A 16,917-nucleotide genomic window follows, 5' to 3' on the forward strand; every position below is an offset into this window, starting at 1 on the left:
TTGAGCAGCTGTAGTGGAGGGGGTGGGCAAGGGAGATAAATATTGAGTCAACAGCTTTCACATCCTATTAAAGGTGTCTAAGAAATATTTCTTGCATATAGAAATACACTATTTTAACTTAACATTTGCTATATGATTTCTTCATGAAAGGATGTTATGTTGCTGTCTCTTAGCTTCAAACTCATCTCTATTCTTCTCTCTGTAGTACTAGAGCTGAGATTCTGCACATCACATTTTCTTTTTGCCAGCTGGTTCCCTGTTTGGCTTTGTCAATGGGGCAGTACTAGAGGGAGAATGGGAGGTCAGCAGAGGGATTCCCTGCTTTCTGTTTTGTTTTCTATTATCATCAATCAGTTGTCCTTTACTCTGGCAGCAACACCTGGATCCATTCTGCAGAATTTTTTTTCTCCGTATTTTGGAACTAGCTTCATCACACTGTTGTAAGGATGCCAGCATCATCTGTCTGATGCCCAGCTTGGCAAGGGCTCTTGTACAAGATGCTGTGGCCCTAGCACAAGTAGGACAACAACCCTCCTCTAGATTGGAATCCCAGCTCTGCAGGAACCCTCCTGTAAATCTCTAAATTCTAATAATCCTAGTCTTTTCCTTCCATTCCCTGATTCTGAAGACAAAACTGCTTTCTGCAGTTACCACTTCTGCGTTAACTTAATGTTCGCTTTTTGCTCTTCCAATTCTCCAATCTTGGTAAACAATTATTTGTATTAAATTCTCTTTTGTATTAAATTTCTATCTCCTAACAGAAATACTAACTGATATAAAAATTGATACCAGGAGGGTCCCAGAACCCAGACAATAAATGATGGGCTTTTTGTGATTGGTTTGATTGTGTCCTTGGACTTAACAGGAATTGAGCTTTGTGAAAATGAGAAAGAGTATGAGAAGGATCCATGTCATGCAATGGCATCATAATTAATTAAATTATCATCTCTGGTTGATGGTGATAATGTCCTTACTGAAACAAGTTCCTTGAGGGACCAAGAAGCTATTATGCTATTAACTACCTTGTAGGCAGAAATGACTACAAGGACAGCAGAATGAGATATTCTCTTGACTACACTAAAACTCTAAGGGAGAAAAATAAAGAGTAAGCTCAAGTCTTTAAACTCTTAAGTCTAGTCAGGAAGATAGAAAGTTTCCATGGTGGCCTTAAGAGGATCTCTTAGTTTGGGAGCTTCAAGGCTGATCTCACCAAAATTGTAATTGTGTGTGTTATATAAGTTGATTTCTTTGGTAGATGCTGTGATGTACCACCCAAATCTCCCTTGAGGAATGAAGAACTGAGTCTCCCAGCTGCTCTGAGTGCTTGAGGGACCTCAGCTGTAGCATCCTCTTAGAGAATACCCTGACTGAAGAAAAATGCCTTTCCTAAGGCCTTGCCTCATTCCAGAGACATTCTACATCTCCAGTGACTGATGCTGTTATATAAAGATCAGGTCCTCTGATTTCTACTTTGTATAATACTGAAGAGGTGTTTCAGCTTCAAAGCTTCTCATAGGTTAGCTGTGTCCCAGTCTTGCTTCTTCCCACTACTTCCCACAAATGTTGATGCCAAAAGCATTCTCTAGTAACTACTGCATGGTGATCTCCATCTGAAACTCTGCTTCCCATGGAATCCAACATGTTACCAATTCACAGCCTCACAATCCCCTAATGTGAAAAACAGGCAAAAAGAATTGACTGGGAAAGTACTGAAACTATGATATTTTGAATAAGAACATCCAGATGAACTTAGATAAAATTGATAATCTTGAACTTCCAGGCCCTGAGACTCCCTTCTAAGTAGAACCATACCACCCTCTTGGGTCTGAGTATATTAGTCTTCTCTTCCTTGGATACCGTGCAGTAACCCAACCTGGGGTGGTTATCTTGTAAGGAAGTGCCTATTCTCTTCAAGACTCAACACAATTAATTCCTGCCACTAGATTCTTATCTGGAGTCAGATTTAAGTATGTTCCAGGGGAAAAAAATATACAACGTCTGACTCTAGAAGAAGTAGTTTATACTCAAAAAATAATTAAAATATTTCTTCTAAGGTATATTGTCACAAAATATATGGTACAAAGCACATTGACTATATGTGGAGATAGATTCTAAGAGTCCAAGAAAAGTACAATATTTACATCTAATTTGACCAAATTTGCTCATGATTGCACTTAACCAGAGATTCTGGGTTTTGTGTGTTAGATTATAGAGATGGAAGTTTAAAAATGTATACAGTTGATTAACTGAAATTAGAGTTCGATAGTGACTGGCCTTCATTTAATGAAGTTGAGATGCTAGAACTCCCTGTCATAATGTAGAGGATAGAATATAACAGCTTTGTAAGATGGGAATATTTGAGTTCATTCATTGTAGATGAACTATATAGCCCCAACCCCCTGCCATTTACATGTTCCAAGAGGGTCTAGAGAATATTTCCTTCACTAAGGCATTGACAAATAACTAGCGAGGGAGCATCAATATCCCAGAAAAGGACATTGAGAGCTACCTCTGTAGGCTGGGTAGAACAGCAGGAGATGCCACCATAGAGAAGTTATCCTTGATGCCTATGGTGCTAGTGAGACTGTGAAACAGCAGAGATTGAGTGTCAATGAGTGCATCAGTACCATTGACACAGTTGTCACATTTATCATCATGGGCAGCAGAGACAAAGTGGTAATCAGAATGTCTCGACCCCTGAGATGTTTAGCAATAACTAACCAATTACAGAGTCCCTAGGAATGAACAATGGGCAGTATTTTTAAGTATTACTTGATGTATGTATTAATTTCTCACTGCTGCTTTAACAAATTATCACAAACTTAGTGACTTTAAGGAACACAAATGTATTACATTACAGTCAAGGAGGTGAGAAGTCCTAAAATCAGGGTTTGGCAGGGCTGCATTTCTTATAGGGGCTCTAGAGAAGAATCTGTTCCTTGGCTTTTCCAGTTTCTACAGTCCACCTATAATGTGGCTCATGGCCCCTTTCTCCATCTTCAAGGCCAGTAGCATAGATTCTTTATCTCTCTCTCTTCCTTTCTCTCTACCTCTACTCTGACCTCTGCTTCCATCATCACATCTTATCTCTCTCTGCTTCCATGGTCACATGTCCTTCTCTGACTCTGTTCCATCTCCTTTCCTTATAAGGACCCTGTGATTACACTGGATTTGCCTGGATAATACAGAATAATTTGCCCATCTCCACAGTCTTAATCTAATCACATATACAAAGTCCCTTTTGCCATGTAAGGTAGCATATTCACAGGTTCAAGGGATTAGGACACAACAATTTTGTAGGGAAGGTGTTATTTAGTTAACCAGAGTCAATACACAGACTATGTCTGTCCCACATGTCAAATACATTCATTCACCTCATCCCAATATTTCCACAAGTCTCAACTTCAAGCCTAACAGCATCAACTCAAAGTTCAAAATCTCATCTACATATCATTAACTCAGATGTCTCAAATTTCATCAACTAAATCATTAAAATCAGGTAAGGGTGAGACTGAGTATGCTCCAACCTCAGGCAAAATTCTTCTCCATCTGCAGAGCTGTAAAGCTAGAAAATTTATCTGTTTCAAACAAAAAGGCTAGACAGACATAAGATAAAAGTTATAAACATTTCTGTTAAAAAGGGGGAAAGTGGAAGGCCAAAAGTAGTCATCATTCTCAAGCAATTTTGAAATCCAGCTGGGCAAACTTCATTAGGTTTCAAGGTCTGAGAATAATCTTTTTTGGATCAGGGCTCCTCCATCTGAGTCTGTGGCTCCAATTTCAGAGTCGTCATTCCTATTTAATGAAGGATAGTACATGTCTGAAGCTGAGTAGTTTTATCAGCCTGTTTACTACCTGTAAAATTTTGTGAGTCTTGCATCCTTCCATTTTGTTTTCTCTTTATCCCTTTCAGTTTAAGCTGGCAGTGTAACTGCTGTTAGATGATTCTTAAGAACTCTGCAAGTCTCCCATATATGTCATGGGATTCATTCCATTAGACACAAGGCTCCTCCACAGATCGTTCCTGGATAATTTTATCTCTATTCCTGGCTTCTGCTGAGATAGCTTTAGGGATCCCTGAATCACATGCCTAATCTCTTTAAAAAGCCCTCTGTGATAGAATGCTTTGACCTATTGATTCTTCTGAGGCACTAGCAAGGGATTTTTCATCTACACACTTGGCTTTCTCTGTAGAATACACTTTTCTAACAGTGAATCTTTTAATTTTCATATCTTTGGCAATCTGTATAGGCTAAGAATTTCCCAAATCATCAAGTTCTGGTTCTTTATCACTTAACAGTTCTTCCCTCAATTTATCTCTTATTTTACTATAAGCAACAAGAATAATCCAGAACATTTCTTCAGCATTTTACATATAAATCTTCTTAGCTAAATATCCAAGGTAATCACTGGCATGTTTTGTTTTTCACATAACTGTAGGATGCAATTCTGCTAAGCTTCCTGCTACTATATAGCAAGAAACTTCTTTCCTCCAGTTCTAATGACATGGTCTCCATTTACTGCTGAATTTCTATACTTCAACCAACAGTCTATTTATGATGATTTAAACCTACCACAGTATATATAGCAGCAACTATCAGCCTGATGGCCAAAATGGAGATTTCTAGCTTTTAACTCAGATCACAGTCCACAATACCTAGCTTGAAGGTTGGATCCACTGAGAAAAGCTCCTCAAAAGTGTTGCAGCTTTGTACTTTAAATCTTCCCCCAATAATTCTCCAAAGGGAACTGCAGCCATTTACTAAGGTGATGTGACAATGCACTGAAGAACTTAAACTGATACTAAATTGACAAATCCTTGCAAACCCAAGATGCCATGATGGTCCACTAGTCAACATGTAGTCTTCTGGCAGCCAGGTGATATAGTTTCATGCCTACATTTAAGTCACAGTGGGTCCACAGATTCATCCTGTAGTTATTTCCTCAGTTGCTAAATGCATAATTGAATTTTCATGTACCCTAGACTTTCCTCCCACTACAAGATGAAAATCTAGTAACAGGTCCCAGTTCTACTTGATATAATGAAGTCATAAGTCAGAGAGGTGTTCAACCGCAATAATAATGATAAAGAATTGATTTTTTCAACACTATCAGTAACTTAATTTGGATATGAAATGAGATAGCTCTTTAAAAAGCACAATGAAAACCATAAATGCTAGTAGGAAGAAACAGAGCTTCTATATCAACGGCCTTTTCACCGACCTTCAGTAAAACAAAGAATATCACAGCAATAAAAGACTATAGAGAATCCTCAGGAAAACCTTTCAGTTTTCAACTGAGGCAACTGTTGCTGGGAGAGGAAAAGGAATTTGTCTAAGATAAAATATCATGTACACTGTAAAGCAGGGGTTAAAATATCATATTTTGATCTAACACTATGGAGGGTCTATTTTTCATTATTGTCTCCCCAGCACTCAATTAGTCTGTGGAAGAAAGTAGTAAATTAGCTTGAATCAAGTATCCACATCTCAATTCTCTTCCATCATATTATATTGTCCTTTATCTTTATATTGGAATAATTATTCCTTTTTCTTCCATTTTTCCTTTCTTAACAATTCAGCCCCAAAACCATTAGGGGGGCTGAATAAGATAAGTGTTCAAACCAAGGTGGAGGTTGGAGAGCTATGGTTGTGCAGAGCAAAGTATTGGAACACGATCAAGTGTGGAGGGTATCCACAAGTAGAGATGAAGGCATGGGGCAAAGTACTGGTGAACAGGGCAGGTTGAGGAATGCTTTTGTGCAGGAGAAAAACCAGCATGGGATGTTAGAGAAAAAAGTCTGATAAGAAGTAGGATACTTAGCTACTTTAGGAACTCTATCAAAAAATGCTTACTAATTACAAAAAGTAATTTTAAAGTGGAGAAGCCTGGCAGACAGCCCCTTCATCAAGTGATCAAAGTGAAAATCAACTGTAATGAGAAAAAACAAAATCATGTGCAATCTTACAGAATGTAATGAGAATATAGAACATTAGTTAAGAGGTCTTCCTCCAAAAGATGAATAAACTAAACCTTATGAGACAATATCAAACCTAAACTGATAAATTTTCTATAAAATAAGTGATCTGTAATCACTTAATCACAAAATAAGGAATGAGGAAGTGTCCTGTATTGAAGGAGATGAGGGAGGCATGACAACTCAATGCAAGGTTACTCAGAACTGGATTATTTTCCTATAAAGGACATAATTTGAACACTTGACAAAACTTTAATGGAGAGTTATTATGTATCCTACTGCATAATGTTCTAGTAAGGATTCAATGAGAAAATTAGCATTTAGGACAGAGACTAACCCTACTATCAGTGTAAAATACATGCAGTCTAGTTTTGTTCACTTGTTTATATGTGGTATAGACTAAATATTTGTGCCCCCCAAATTCATATGTTGAAACATACTCTCCAGTGTGTTGGTATTTGGAGGCAGAGACTTTTGGAGGTCATTAGGTCATAAAGTGGAGCCTTCACGAATGAGATTAGTGCCCTTATAGAAGAGACCCCAGAGAGTTTCCTTTCCCCTTCTACCATGTGAGGTAACAGCAAGAAGGAGACCATCTCTGAACAAGGAAGCAGGCTCTCACCAGACACTAAATATGTTGATGCCTTGATCTTGGACCCCCTAACCTTTAGAACTGTGAGAAATAAATTTATTTTGTTTATAAGACACCCAGGTTATGGTAATTTTGTTATAGCAACCTGAATACACTAAGTCAGTATGTGTTTTTTTTTTATTCTGGTTGTTTATTTTATTCAATAAAAAACCAAAAGATATTGAAGTTTCTGGAGCAGATCTGATCTCAGTAATCTTAGACTTTCTTATGAAGGCCTTTGAATTTGATGTGTTGTTGCAGATATCACTGTGCTTGGTGTTGGTATCCATGCAACTTTGTTCAATGACAACATACAAGCAAACCTTGTATGCTTTGTACTTGTATTACTTTGCTAGGGCTGCCATAACAAAGTACCACAAACTGGGTGGCTTAAACAACGTAAATTTATTGTCTCACATTTTTGCAGGTGAGAAATCTGAGGTCAACAGATTGATGAGGTTGGTTCCTTTTGAGGGCTGTGAGGAAGAATCTGTTCATTGCCTCTCCCCTAGCTTCTAGTGGGTTGCTGATAATCTTTATCATTCTTTGACCTGCAGAAGCATCACCTCAATCTCTGCCTTCATTTTTATATAGTGTTATACATGTTTGTGTGTGTCTGTATCCAAATTTCTTCTTTTTATAAGAACACCAGTCATATTGCATTAGGGGCCCATCCTACTCCAATATGACTTAATCTTACTTTAACTATTTACATCTGCAATGACCCTATTTCCTAATAAAGTCACATTCTGAGGCACTGGAGCTTAGGACCTCAACATATGAATTGGGGGGTACAACTCAACCCATAACAGCACTATTTTGTCAAGAATTAGAAGGTTAAGCAAATCCTGATAACAGCTAGATATGAGTCCAGACTGTGGCTTCACCCCAGAATGATAATAGATTTTATTCATGATCAAGAATGGGGTCCTTATTATAAATGAAAAGGATACTTTCCAGGGTTTAGGTAGGGAAAGTTATTAAATTACTACAAAGGCTAAAATTGATATTTTAATGATAGATTTTTTTAAAAGCTTGTGCCTGAGACATTATTTCAAGTAATGTGGTTTGCTCACATAGTCAGCTCAAAGAGAACCCAAATTGGTTTTGTAAAGTACTTAATTATTTTTCAACCAGTAACAAAATAGTAGTGGAATAAGGAAAATTAAAAGAAGAGAGTCCTTTCTCACCTTCTGAGATGGCCCACACTCTGTCTGTGGAATGTGTTTCTCTCTAAATAAATCCACTTCTTAACTATCACTTGGTCTCTCATTGAATTCTTTCTGCAATGAGACATCAAGAGGCTGAGCTTCATTAAGTCCTGAAAACAGGTAATGCACCCAAGAAGGAGTCATCCACTGAGTTATTTCCCCTCATTCACCTCCCTTCATTGAAGCGGAGGAAAAGAGACAGCCACCTGGAAAAGTTCTACTCCAAGGTGCCTCTGAAATGTTCTGCTGAAGCACTTCTGGTTCCCCAGCATTCCTGTTACAAGATAAGCCGTCTCCAGCCATGTGGATGAAAGGCTCTTGGTACTGCAGCCAGGAGTCAGTGCTGTGCCTCTGAGATGAGAGAGCCAACATCAGGATGCTGGTCCACAAGAGACCTCCCAGCTCCACATAATATCAAACGGCAAAAATCTCCCAGAGATCTCCAGCTCAACACCAACACCCAGCTTCACTCAACGACCAGCAAGGTACAGTGCTGGATACCCTATGCCAAACACTAGCAAGACAGGAACACAACCCCACACACTAGCAGAGAGGCTGCCTAAAATCATAATAAGGTCACAGACACCCCCAAACACACCACCAGATGTAGACGTGCCCACGAGAAAGACAAGATCCAGCCTCATCAACCAGAACACAGGCACTAGTCCATTCCACCAGGAAGCCTACACAACCCACTGAACTAACTTTATCCACTGGGGACTGAAACCAAAAACAACGGGAACTACGAACCTGCAGCCTGCAAAAAGGAGACCCCAAACACAGTAATATAAGCAAAATGAGAAGACAGAAAAACACACAGCAGATGAAGAAGCAAGATAAAAAGCCACCAGACCTAACAAATGAAGAGGAAATAGGCAGTCTACCTGAAAAAGAATTCAGAATAATGATAGTAAAGATGATCTACAATCTTGGAAATAGAAAAGAGGAAATGCAAGAAACATTTAACAAGGATCTAGAAGAACTAAAGATGAAACAAGCAACGATGAACAACACAATAAATGAAATTAAAAATACTCTAGAAGGGATCAATAGCAGAATAACTGAGGCAGAAGAACGGATAAGTGACCTGGAAGATAAAACACTTGAAATAACTACTGCAGAGCAGAATAGAGAAAAAAGAATGAAAAGAAATGAGGACAGTCTCAGAGACTCCTGGGACAACATTAAACACACCAATATTCGAAATATAGGGGTCCCAGAAGAAGAAGAGAAAAAGAAAAGGACTGAGAAAATATTTGAAGAGATTACAGTTGAAAACTTTCCTAATATGTGAAAGGAAATAATCAAGTCCAGAAATCAAAGACAGTCCCATACAGGATAAATCAATGGAGAAACATGCCAAGAAACATATTACTCAAACTATCAAAAATTTAATAAAAAGAAAAAATATTAAAAGCAACAAGGGAAAAACAACAAATAACATACAAGGGAATCCCCATAAGGTTAACAGCTGACTTTTCGGCAGAAACTCTGCAAGCCAGAAGGGAGTGGCAGGACATATTTAAAGTGATGAAGGAGAAAAACCTACAACCAAGATTACTCTACCCAGCAAGGATCTAATTCAGATTTCATGGAGAAATTAAAACCTTTACATACAAGGAAAAGCTGAGAGAGGTCAGCACCACCAAACCAGCTTTACAACAAATGCTAAAGGAACTTCTCTAGGCAAGAAACACAAGAGAAGGAAAAGACCTACAATAACAAACCCAAAGCAATTAAGAATATGGGAAGAGGAACATACATATCGATAATTACCTTAAATATAAATGGATTAAAGGCTCCCACCAAAAGACACAGACTGGCTGAATGCATACAAAAACAAACCCATATATATGCTGTCTACAAGAGATCCACTTCAAACCAAGGGACACATACAGACTGAAAGTGAGTGGATGGAAACAGATATTCCATGCAAATGGAAATCAAAAGAAAGCTGGGGACTTCCATGGTGGCGCAGTGGTTGGGGGTCCGCCGGCCGATACAAGGGACACGGGTTCGTGCCCTGGTGCAGGAAAATCTCACATGCCATGGAACGGCTAGGCCTGTGAGCCATGGCCACTGAGCCTGTGCGTCCGGAGCCTGTGCTCCGCAGTAGGAGAGGCCACAGCAGTGAGAGGCCCATGTACCTCAAAAAAAAAAAAAAAAAAAAGCTGGTGTAGCAATTCCCATATCAGACAAAATAGACTTTAAAATAAAGACTATTACAAGAAATAATGAAGGAAACTACATAATGATCAAGGGATCGATCCAAGAAGATATAACAATTGTAAATATTTATGCACCAAACATAGGAGCACCTCAATATATATGGCAAATACTAACAGCCATAAAAGGGGAAATCGACAGTAACACATTCATAGTAGGGGACTTTACCACCCCACTTTCACCAATGGACAAATCATCCAAAATGAAAATAAATAAGGAAACACAAGCTTTAAATGATGCATTAAACAAGATGGACTTAATTGATATTTATAGGACATTCCATCCAAAAACAACAGAATACACATTTTTCTCAAGTGCTCATGGAACATTCTCCAGGATAGATCATATCTTGGGTCACAAATCAAGCCTTGGTAAATTTAAGAAAATTGAAATCGTATCAAGTGTCTTTTCAGACCACAACGCTATGAGATTAGATATCAATTACAGGAAAAGATCTGTAAAAAATACAAACACATGGAGGCTAAACAATACACTACTTAATAATGAAGTGATCACTGAAGAAATCAAAGAAGAAATCAAAAAATACCTAGAAACAAATGACAATGGAGACACGACGACCCAAAACCTATGGGATGCAGCAAAAGCAGTTCTAAGAGGGAAGTTTATAGCAATACAATCTTACATTAAGAAACAAGAAACATCTGGAATAAACAACCTAAACTTGCACCTAAAGCAATTAGAGAAAGAAGAACAAAAAACCACAAAGTTAGCAGAAGGAAAGAAATCATAAATATCAGATCAGAAATAAATGAAAAAGAAATGAAGGAAATGATAGCAAACATCAATAAAACTAAAAGCTGGTTCTTTGAGAAGATACACAAAATTGATAAACCATTAGCGAGACTCATCAAGAAGAAAAGGGAGAAGACTCAAATCAATAGAATTAGAACTGAAAAAGGAGAAGTAACAACTGATACTGCAGAAATACAAAAGATAATGAGAGATTACTATAAGCAACTCTATGCCAATAAAATGGACAACCTGGAAGAAATGGACAAATTCTTAGAAATGCACAACCTGCCAAGACCGAATCAGGAAGAAATAGAACATATGAACAGACCAATCACAAGCACTGAAATTGAAACTGTGATGAAAAATCTTCCAACAAACAAAAGCCCAGGACCAGACGGCTTCACAGGTGAATTCTATCAACCATTTAGAGAAGAGCTAACACCCAACCTTCTCAAACTCTTCCAAAATATAGCAGAAGAAGGAACACTCCCAAACTCATTCTATGAGGCCACCATCACACTGATACCAAAACCAGACAAAGATGTCACAAAGAAAGAACACTACAGGCCAATATCACTGATGAACGTAAATGCAAAAATCCTCAACAAAATACTAGCAAACAGAATCCAACAGCACATTAAGAGGATCATACACCGTGATCAAGTGGGGTTTACTCCAGGAATGCAAGGATTCTTCAATATATGCAAATCAATCAATGTGATACACCATATTAACAAATTGAAGGAGAAAAACCATATGATCATCTCAATAGATGCAGAGAAAGCTTTTGACAAAATTCAACACCCATTTATGTTAAAAACCCTGCAGAAAGTGGGCATAGAGGAACTTTCTTCAACATAATAAAGGCCATATATGACAAACCCACAGCCAACATCGTACTCAGTGGTGAAAAACTGAAACCATTTCCACTAAGATCAGTAACAAGACAAGGTTGCCCACTCTCACCACTACTATTCAACATAGTTTTGGAAGTTTTAGCCACAGCAATCAGAGAAGAAAAGGAAATAAAAGGAATCCAAATCAGAAAAGAAGAAGTAAAGCTGTCACTGTTTGCAGATCACATGATACTACACATAGAGAATCCTAAAGATGCTACCAGAAAACTACTAGAGCTAATCAATGAATTTAGTGAAGTAGCAGGATACAAAATGAATGCACAGAAATCTCTGGCATTCCTATACACTAATGATGAAAAATCCGAAAGTGAAATCAAGAAAACACTCCCATGTACCATTGCAACAAAAAGAATAAAATATGTAGGAATAAACCTACCTAAGGAGACAAAAGACCTCTATGCAGAAAATTATAAGACACTGATGTAAGAAATTAAAGATGATACAAATAGATGGAGAGATATTCCATGTTCTTGGATTGGAAGAATAAACATTGTGAAAATGACTCTACTACTCAAAGCAATCTACAGATTCAAAGAATCCTTATCAAACTACCACTGGCATTTTTCACAGAACTAGAACAAAAAATTTCACAGTTTGTATGGAAACACAAAAGACCCCGAATAGCCAAAGCAATCTTGAAAATGAAAAACGGAGCTGGAGGAATCAGGCTCCCTCACTTCAGACTATACTACAAAGCTACAGTCATCAAGACAGTATGGTTCTGGCATAGAAACAGAAATATAGATCAATGAAAGAGGATAGAAAGCCCAGAGATAAACCCACGCACAAATGGTCACCTTATCTTTGATAAAGGAGGCAGGAATGTACAGTGGAGAAGGGACAGTCTGTTCAGTAAGTGGTGCTGGGAAAACTGGATAGGGACATGTAAAAGTATGAGATTAGAACACTCCCTAACACCATACACAAAAATAAGCTCAAAATGGATTAAAGACCTAAATGTAAGGCCAGAAACTATCAAACTCTTAGAGGAAAACATAAGCAGAACACTCTATGACATAAATGACAGCAAGATCCTTTTTGACCCACCTCCTAGAGAAATGGAAATAAAAACAAAAATAAACAAATGGGACCTAATAAAACTTAAAAGCTTTTGCACAGCAAACGAAATGATAAACAAGGCCAAAAGACAACCGTCAGAATAGGAGAAAGTATTTGCAAATGAAGCAACTGACAAAGGATTAATCTCCAAAATTTACAAGCAGCTCATGCAGCTCAATAACAAAAAAACAAAGAACCCAATCCAAACATGGGCAGAAGACCTAAATAGACATTTCTGCAAAGAAGATATACAGATTGCCAACAAACACATGAAAGAATGCTCAACATCATTAATCATTAGAGAAATGCAAATCAAAACTACAATGAGATATCATCTCACACCGGTCAGAATGGCCATCATCAAAAATTCTAGAAACAATAAATGCTGGAGAGTGTGTGGAGAAAAGGAAGCACTCTTGCACTGCTGGTGGGAATGTGAATTGGTACAGCCACTATGGAGAACAGTATGGAGATTCCTTAAAAAACTACAAATAGACCTACCATATGACCCAGCAATCCCACTACTGGGCATATACCCTGAGAAAACCATAATTCAAAAAGAGTCATGTACCACAGTGTTCATTGCAGGTCTATTTACAATAGCCAGGAGGTGGAAGCAACCCAAATGTCTATCATCGGATGCATGGATAAAGAAGATATGGCATATATGCAATGGAATATTACTCAGCCATAAAAAGACACGAAACTGAGTTATTTGTAGTGAGGTGGATGAACCTAGAATCTGTCATACAGAGTGAAGTAAGTCATAAAGAGAAAGACAAATACTGTACGCTAACACATATATATGGAATCTAAGAAAAAAAATGTCATGAAGAACCTAGGGGTAAGATGGGAATAAAGACACAGACCTACTAGAGAATGGACTTGAGGATATGGGGAGGGAGAAGGGTAAGCTGGGACAAAGTGAGAGGGTGGCATGGAGATATATACACTACCAAATGTAAAACAGATAGCTAGTGGGAAGCAGCCTCATAGCACAAGGAGATCAGCTCGGTGCTGACCACCTAGAGGGGTGGGATAGAGAGGCTGGGAAGGAGGGAGACACAAGAGGGAAGAGATATGGGAACGTATGTATATGTATAACTGATTCACTATGTTATAAAGCAGAAACACACCATTGTAAAGCAATTATACTCCAATAAAGATGTTAAAAAAAAAGAGAAGAGCACAGGCCTTTTAAAATTATTATTAGTTTAAAATTTCTACTATAACAGATAACCATTAAACTTGGTGGCTTAACCCAACACAAATTTATTATCTTACAGTTCTGTAGGCCAGAAGTCTCACTGGCTCTCAGTGGACAAAATTCAAAGTTTCAAGGGAGTGTTATTTGTTCCTGGAAACTGTAGTGACATCCGTTTCCTTACTTTTTCCAGTTTCTTGAGAACAATCCACATTCCTTGGCTCATGGCCCCCTTCCTCCATCTCAACCCCAACAATGTTACATCTTTCTCACCATCCTTTCATCACATCTCTCTCTGACTATGTTCTTCTGCCATACTCTTCTACCTTAAGAGACCCTTGTGATTACATTGGGCCCACATGGATAATCCAGGATAATCTCTCCATTATAAAATATGCTGATAGGTAACCTTAATTTTATCTGTCATGTAGCATAACATATTACTGAGAGCTAGAACTTCAATGTCTTTCTAGACTCTAGCTCTATATTTATATCTATATAGCCTCCCTATGTTCCATATATATATATATATATATATATATATATATATCCTATTGGTTCTGTTTCTCTGGATAATCCTGATGAACACAGGCTCCTCATGCTGTCTTGCTGGAAGTGGAACTCACAAGGGATCCTTGCCTCACCATCCTATTGGGAAGTGTGAAGGGTGCTGTTATTCAGGGGATCTGGCTAAGTGAGGCATCCCAGGATAGTTTAAAAAGTAGAAATTCATAATCACCCAGTAAGTGGGCATGTGGGGAAGTTAACCTAGGATTCTTGAGACTCTCTCAATTCCTATATGGTGAATACTTGTTTGAAAGTGTACGGCTTGCCAAAGCATTCTCTGGGGGGAGCAAGTAGAGTAAAACCAAAACAAATTTGGGATGATCTTCCAGGACCTAATCCAAGGAAGATACAAATGACACAGCAACAAGTACCTTTGAGAGAAGATCTTGGGCCAAAACAGCAAGGGAGGTGTCCTCAACCTTTGAACAAGAGTCATCTGACAGTACAGAAGTTTTAGATGTTAGCAGAATATACCAAAGGAATTTCAGGATGGGACCAGTCATATCTTAGCAATCACTACCCAGTGTGCACCCAAGGAACTGTGCAGGGCCAGGTATTCCATTTCATGTAATTTGTTACAGTTGATTAGTTTAAAAGAGTCATATATTATGACCAGGGTATTAGAAAAAACAAACAATTTACATACAAAGATATTTTTAAAGCATAAAACTGTGATTTAAAACTGAGAAATTTTGCTAGATTTTGAATTAGAGATTGATTATAAATGCTTATTTAAGAGTAATATGCTCCTGAGATTTTTCCATCTGCAAAAGTCAACTTATCTGAGTCAGTTCCATCTTTAGATTAACTTGCACAAGTCTCAAAAAGCAATAGCCTAGGGTATACTGAACCTGAATCCATAGATAGTAAATAGTTCCCTTTTATTCCATTGCATCTTTCATTTTTTCTTTGTAAAATTAATCACTTCTGTGTACAGGGAATTTGGGTAAACGTGAACCTGTAAGCTATAAGGGTTGCCCAGAAGTTGTTAGGAGGGAGATGGGTAATGTGGACTCAAGCCTCTCTTGCTTCTTACTCAGGACAGAAAAGTGGAAGAAGTGATATTTGACATAGCCACACCATGATCGTTGAAAAAACAGACCGTTGTGAAAATAATGTAAGGATTTATTATAGGAGGATTTTTCGATACTGTCTCTTTCTGACTCATTCTGTTCATACAATTTTGTTAAAGTTTTCAATGTTTCCCTATACCTACCACACATCAAGAAAGATTTACTGTAGTGACCATCAAATTAATTGGTCATGAGGACTGGTTCTTGAGGTGTATGAAGACCCAAGGAGCATTCAGAACTCGAGATAGTGAGATTTTCCTGGTAAATAAATTGGCCAAGGACCCACCCCTTAGAAATTACGAGTCCTGAGTATAGCAGGTGATTTCCCATGGAGGAGCAGATGGCCAAAACCTTTTTTTTGTTTGTTTGTTTGTTTGTGGGGTTTTTTTTCATTTTTTTTTTCTTAGTGAATGCTGTTATTATCTTGACCTAACTTCTAAGAAAATTTCCGGTTTTGTTTTTTTTTTTTAAGTAACAGTGTAGGGATTGGAGCTTTGAGGGTAAAGAGTGAGGGTCTTCTTTTATGGGCATTCCTTTCTTTTGGTGGTTTCTCAAATGAATCTGTTAGATGAAAATGCCTGAGGCCACCTCTTAGAGACAACATTCCCCTCAAAACTTTGTAGATGATGAAGTAGGGATCAAAGTAGTATTCAGTAAAGCCATGAGCATGACTACTTAAATCTATTTGGGGTATATTTAGAAAGAATGTAACCACTCAAGGATTTTTAGCCTACTAGATAAAAAAGTCTATGTAACAGTGGAGACAAAAACCCTAATTGATAGTAGACTGGATAATAGCTCCTCAGTTGGTGCAAGAGTTAGGGCTTTGACATTCTAACTAAATGTTCTTTAGCCAAAAATACACATTTAGCAGAAAGATGTAAGGGAATGCCCTGGAAATGAAGAGCAGTACCCTCAGTAGAACAAAATGCCAGACATATGTTCCTTTAGAGTCAGGTATTCCGTGAAATAAGTAAGTGCACATCTGAATCCACTGGATAGGCTAAAAAGTTTTAAAATGCCTTCCAGTTACATTTGCCACTTTGGGAAAAGTAGTTTTGAGAGATTCTTTACAGTATATATAGAAAGGTTATGTGCCTTTTTTTTTTAAAGGAACTCAAGGTTAAAAGGCAAAGGGGGTGGCCCCTACTTGCCTAGGAAACCCAGGATGTGCTTTTACAGGACCAGAGGTTGAGAAAGAACATTTATCATGGCTCTCAAATGTAAATGGCACATGTAGTATCTGCCTTATTTTATCACCTTCTCCACATTTATAGACAGCAAATGAGTCTTAGAGCA

The sequence above is a fragment of the Mesoplodon bidens genome (genome assembly GCF_964165515.1).
Source record: "Mesoplodon bidens genome assembly, chromosome: 7".
Taxonomy (NCBI): domain Eukaryota; kingdom Metazoa; phylum Chordata; class Mammalia; order Artiodactyla; family Ziphiidae; genus Mesoplodon; species Mesoplodon bidens.